At 44.1% G+C, this 6,530-nt stretch overlaps 2 protein-coding genes and 1 pseudogene across 9 annotated transcripts in view; 2 read left to right on the forward strand and 1 right to left on the reverse strand.

The window, feature by feature from the left end:
* The window catches only part of COQ3 (coenzyme Q3, methyltransferase), a 163,534-nt gene that overhangs the window by 85,429 nt on the left and 71,575 nt on the right, over positions 1 to 6,530 (forward strand). The window lies entirely within an intron of this gene.
* The window catches only part of FAXC (failed axon connections homolog, metaxin like GST domain containing), an 80,935-nt gene that overhangs the window by 51,798 nt on the left and 22,607 nt on the right, over positions 1 to 6,530 (forward strand). The gene's annotated exons all lie outside the window — the stretch shown is intronic.
* Positions 1,324 to 2,300, reverse strand: LOC102979724 (40S ribosomal protein S12-like; annotated as a pseudogene).

Here is a 6,530-nt window from a genome sequence, read left to right on the forward strand (position 1 = left end):
TCCCCTGCATCGGCAGGCGGACTCTCAACCACTGCGCCACCAGGGAAGCCCGGCCGTTTCTTAAGTGACTTTAATTCAAAATAATCAATATGCCACTGTGACATATTTTGGGTAGCTTGCCCTGAGTCCCAACAGTGTTCTTTTGGGCTGATTTGACTGGATAAAATTCATTGTCTAGACTGCCTAACTCGGGAGGAATTATAATTAAATGGTGACTTGATGTATCCTAGTACATTAAGTCAGTTGCTTGGTCCTTGGTGAACCAATCAACATATCGTAGCCCACCTCACTCCCACACTTGAGCATTGATGCTTCCAGACCTCAGGCTTCTTCCTCTTCCCCTTCCCCCCACTCTATTATTTTATTTGCTCCTTCCCAAATTTACTTCCCTCCCACTCAGCCTAGCCTGAGATCCATCAGGGAAGCTGCTATCTCCCCAGGGTCCTCCATACCTCAGCCCAGCCCTCGTTCGTGGTCTGCATCCAGCAGCGCTCCGGGCAGCTGGGAGGCCTCCCTCTCCTCACTGCCCCTAGTTCCATCCCCTCCACCCCTTCCCCTCAAATTCTCTCTTCCCTCTTTCAACCCTTTATTTCTTTACAGCCTCCTTCTACTTACCATATAAAGTCTTCCCTGTCTAAAAAAGATACCACTCCATACCTCATTATTTAGTAATAACCTATAAGGGAAAAGAATCTGAAAAAGAATATATATACATATATATAACCGAATCACTTTGCTGTACATCTGAGACTAACACAACATTGTAAATCAATTATACTTCCATTTAAAAAAAGTTAAAAAAAAATACCACTCCACTTCTGTCCTGTCTCTTGCCTTCTCTTCACACAGAAGCTTTTTATGAAACGAATCAGTAGTCATTCTCTTCACTTATCTCCCATTTACATCATGAACCACTGTATCCTGACCCCCAACCCACCTGTCTGCAGAGTGCTCTTGAAAGGGTAAATAACACCCTGCCTTATTGCCAGAACTTATTAAAGCCAGATCTTATTGCCTGCCTTATTAAAAGACTTATTTTTATTTTGGCCTTTTAGTTATTAATTATTATTATTTTTCAAGAGCCAAGTTTTTTTTTTTTTTTTTTTGCGGTACGCGGGCCTCTCACTGTTGTGGCCTCTCCCGTTGCGGAGCACAGGCTCCAGACGCGCAGGCTCAGCGGCCATGGCTCACGGGCCCAGCCGCTCCGTGGCATGTGGGATCCTCCCGGACCGGGGCACGAACCCGCGCCCCCTGCATCGGCAGGCGGACTCTCAACCACTGCGCCACCAGGGAAGCCCCCAAGAGCCAAGTTTTTTTATTTGTTCATTTCTTGCATTTGAAGTAGTTCTCAATGACATCCTTGGCCTGACTGAGACTCTTTGCCTTAGTCCTTGGCCACCACGCAACTGCAGCAACCACTTTACGGAGCTTCCCTCTCCTGTCAGTTTTGCAGAGGCCCACTCATTCCCCTAGTTTCTTGTCATCAACTTGAATTAGGTTGATTTGGTGTTCAGCACAAACAGCCTCCACCAGCTTGACCCACATAGGCTTATCACACAAAGATGAATGCGAGCACACAGAGATGGGCTTGGCGCTGGTCTAAGGCTTTGGCAGCTTCCCGAATTCCACGTGCGAGGCCATCGGTGGACGAGGGTGGTCTTCGGTACCTCCTGTAAAGTGTTGTTAATGTCCGTTACATGTTCCAGCAGCAAATCAGTGCCTTCCTCAGCCATGGCTGTGGGTTACAGGTGGAGCTGAAACTGGAATACACCCGCCAGCTTGGTGGCAGCAGGGAAAGAGAACCTTTTATTTATTTTAGTTTTTAATTTTGGATTTTTAGTAGTAGGAAACTTTAACCTGAAGGAGAGGCTTTGAGGAGTCCCTTCCCTGCTGTAAGGCTGATGGAAATGACATTTCTTGGGTGTGTTGAAGTACAGAGGATTCAGGCTTCCTCTTCCCCCGGAGGCTTCATCCTCCATTTCAACTACAGATTTCCGGGCATGAGATGAGGAGGTATTAGTCTCCTGCTGTTTCAGGTGTCTCCCAATTGTTGGCTGGTGGGGGGGTGGGGGTGTAACCTAACACATGCAGGTGCATACTTTTCATGTATTAAGTCATTTACCGCTCCCAGTGATCCAGTCCATGGGGAAATTTAGGCACCAAGAGGTAACTTGTCTGGGAACACCCAGCTATCACGGATTTGAACTGAAGTAGTCTAGGAGAAGCCAGGAATCATTGCCGAACACTTTTTAGCCTTTATCTTACTCATTGGCTCTCTCTGACTCTTTTTCCCTGCTCTCCTTTTTAGGTTCCTTAAATGTTGATTGGTCTCAGAAGTCAAGCCCCCCACCCTCTATTCATCTCCTGAATCCAGCTGTTTTCTGTATCTTCACTTAGACGTCCCACAACCACGTGAGATTCAGCACGTTCCCAAACAGAACTCCTTATCCTCTCACCGAACCAGCATCCCCTCCTGTGGCCTCTGTCTCTGTGAATGGCACCATCCTCCATTCAGTTATTCAAGTTGGGTGCCAAAAGTCGTTCTAGGTTGCTCCTTCTCTGTTGTCTTCCACCTGGCTTTCAAAGCCCTAGACTGCCCGGGCCCTGCCTTCTTTCCAATCTCATTTCTTAACCCTCACCCCTTGTCCACTCTGTGCCAAGCCCCATCCTTGTCTTCTCTCCACTTCAGCTTATCCTGACCCTGGGGCCCTTGTCTTAGCTGTTTCCCTTGCCTGGAATTCCCAGTCTCCAGATCTGTGCACTGGTAGATCCTTCTCGACATTCATGTCTCTGGGTAAATATCAGCTCCACAGAGAGGCCTTCCCTGACCACCCAGTCTAACATAGCTGTCAGTCACCCTCTATCACATCACTACTTTAATTCTCTGCATTGTACTTATCACTGGCTGATGCTTTCTTATTTATTGATTGATTTGTTTATCATCTCTCCAGGGGATGTAAACTCCATGAGAGCAGTGACCTTGTCTGTTCTGTTAGTCCCAGGATCCCAGCACCCAGAGCTGTGTCTTGCATATAGTCAAAATAATATTGATAAGAGCTGACATTTGTGGAGCATTTCCAGTGTGCTTAGGCAAATAGTAGTACAATATATAATACCCTCATGTGGTAATATGTACTTTCATAATAATATACATAGTGTGTATTATATATTAATTATATAACATGCAATATAATACATATAATATATTACACATATGATATATGTATACTATGTAATATAAAATACCTACTATATATCATATGCACATATATATGTGTGTGTGTGTGTATCCTCATGGTAATATAATAATAATACCTATTCTCATATGGTTTGGTGAGAATTAAATGAGGCAGTATTAGTAACATCTTACTATGATTATGATTATCATTAGTATTATTATGCCTGGTTTGTAAATGAGGAAACTGCGGTACATAGTGGTTAACTAACGTCACAAGATCACGTGGCTGAGACGTGGTGGGGTCAGGCTTGGACCCAGGAGTCTGGCTGTAGAACCAGAGGCTCAGCGAGCTCCCTGGGAGCTCACCAAACACCTTAACCTCTTAGCTCCTTTCTGCCCCACAGCTATAGGAGGAGCGCCCAATGTCTGTTGCCTGGATTTTGCCACAGATTCTTAGCTGATGTCCCAACCTCCAGGTCTGCTTTTGAATTCGACTAGCGTGGTCAATCTAAAATGTAAATCAGAACTGTTAGGCTCCTAGTTTTCTTAGACTAAAATCCAAACTCCTCTTCTTCATAAGCTGAATTCTCTTCACATCTCTGCCCATATTTCCTACTTCTTCCCCATGTGCACCTTTATTCCTAACGCACCAAATTACCCTTGGGTCCCTGAACACACTGTTCTGTTTTGCAGCTTCATGCAAAACAGAGGCTGTTTCCCTTGCCTTGCTTAATTTGACAGATTCTCAAAGCTTGTGTCTATTACTTAGAAGCTTTCTTAGTGTTCTCCCTAACCTCCTCCAACCCCATGGGGCTGCCTACATTGGGAGTTCTCTTCTCTCATGTTTCACTTTGTGCACAGTTCGACCATGGAAGTACTATATTGTACTCTTCTGGGCTCCTGCTATGCTCCCCTACCCCCCAACCTCCAGCCTTCCCTCAACCTTTCCTGTGGACGTTATCATTTTGACTGGCTTCCCTCCAACTCTGGTACCTAAGAGAAGGCCTGGTAAATATTAAGCACTCAGTAACTATTTGCTGAATGAATACTAACTTCCAAAAGGAATTTGAGGCAATCATATATAAGACAGCATTATAATATTTTCAACATTAATACAAACATTTCAGAAACCAACAAGAAAAAAATTATGTTCTTGGAATGAGTTTATTCCTGGAATTGGGCACAATTTAACTTTGAGTTTTTTTGGCTACCAAGATAAAAAGGGAGATGTGTGGGGGCAGTTTCGTCTCTATTTTCTAGGAAAAGGAAAAGGTTCTTCAATTGAGACAAGTTTTTTCGTGGTCTTGAATTCTAGGAAGAGATTCTTCCATGGAAAGGAGATTGGATTTCCTTAAGGACAGTGTTTTTGAATGTAAACATTTGTAAAAAAATTTTCTTAATAAAAGCTCAAGGTTTAACGTTGAATTGCAGCTCCAAAGGCATTTGTTTGGGGTCCTCCTTTAATACAGTGCCTGTATTTTTTATTTGGATATATTTATTATAGGGGTGGAGCTTAGAGAGCCTAGAGATTTTGATAACTTACCCAACAACCATAGCCCAGGCACCTCTTATCAATAGATCCACTTTTCAATGTAAGTTATTTTTTGGGAGGGGAAGTGTGTGGGTTTAGGGCAAGCTTTGGCAAGTCTTGAATCAGCTATTTTACATTTGGGTCTTTGGTGACTACCAGGGGTTTAGCTTTTCCATGTTGTTCATTGAAGAGATTTCTTGCATTAGACACCAGGTGGTCGGTCCACCTTTGGAGGATCTCTCATCAGAACTTAAGGGCCTGCACAACAGCTGAGCCCGTGTGCCACAACTACTGAAGCCCGCGCACCTAGAGCCCATGCTCCGCAACAAGAGAAGCCACTGCAATGAGAAGCCCATGCACCACAACGAAGAGTGGCCCCTGCTCGCCGCAACTAGAGAAAGCCTGCACGCAGTAACGAAGACTCAACACAGCCAAAAAAAAAAAGAAAAAAAATAAATTAATTAATTAAAAAAAGAAAAAAAGAACTTAAGGGCCTGACTTGTGCTGCCTGGCTCGAAGGCCATCTTGCCTTCATGAAACAGTGAGCTCCAGCAGTGTGGGGCAGGGCCACTGTAGTTCTTCACAAACTATTAGCTCAAGCACCTATGTAAGCCCTGGCTGAGCCTCAGAGTTGTACATCCTAGAGTTCTGTGCCATCAAGTATTGGGAGGGATAATTTTGGTCTAAAAGATTTAAGGACAAAATATTATAAAATAGTCTGCATTCACTGAAAAATATATTTACTGAGCACCTGTTGGGCGCCGGGCACTGGTGGGTACCGGGGGATACAGTCTTAGTGCCCAGGTAGAGCTCACCAGCTGGTATGATTTCTGTCTTCCCTGATTCTACAATCTAGACAGAATCATAAGAGAACCATTCTGATGAGACTGTCAGGGCATCCATGTACCAAATAAACCCCTAGGTAGCTGAGTTCGTTCACCTATTAGATGAGGATGATTTAGGATTGTCCATTTAAACATTGCGGGGGTGTCTGCCAAATGTTATCCTTTGAGATTTAGCATAGTCGATACAGTCTCTTCCCTTGGCCCCTTGTCAGTGAACAAGATCAGGTGTTTTGTTTTTTGTTTTTTCATTATGAAAATTTTCAAACACACAGAAAAGTAGAATAGTAGTCCAATGAACAGCTTTATAACCATCACCTCTATTCAATAGTTGTTAACATTTTGCCATATTTGCCTCAACTATTTTTTTTCTTGATGTGGACATATTTTAAAATTAGTTACAGATATCATGACATTTAACGTCCAGACACTTTTGAATGTAGCGCTGATATTTTCCTCATGTGGTCAGCAGCCTCCAAGGTGGCCCCCAGTGATTCCTGCCTCCCGGGCTTCATCCTCTCGGGTAACCCCCTCCCATTGAGCGTAGGCTGGACTTATTGATTGGCTTCTAAGAAACAGAATATGGCAGAGGCAATGGGATGGCCCTTCCAAGATTAGGTTATAAAAAGATTGTAGCTTCTGTCTTGGGCATCCTCTCTCTCCTGTTCTTGATCTTTCACTTGCTCTGATGCAAGCCAGCATGGTTGTGAGCTGCTCTATGGAGAGGTCCACGTGGCAAGGAATTCATCTCTGGCCAGGAGCCAGCAAGGACCTGAGGCCTGTTAACCATGTGAATGAGTTTGGAAACATCCTCCCCTAGTCAAGGCTTGAGATAACTGCAACCTGGCTGACATCTTTTTGTGTTTTTTTTTAATATTTGGGATTTTATTTTTTTAATTTTTAAAAATCGAAGTATAGGGCTTCCCTGGTGGCGCAGTGGTTGAGAGTCCGCCTGCCGATGCAGGGGACACGGGTTCGT

This window comes from Physeter macrocephalus, chromosome 10 (assembly GCF_002837175.3).
Source record: "Physeter macrocephalus isolate SW-GA chromosome 10, ASM283717v5, whole genome shotgun sequence".
Lineage (NCBI taxonomy): Eukaryota > Metazoa > Chordata > Mammalia > Artiodactyla > Physeteridae > Physeter > Physeter macrocephalus.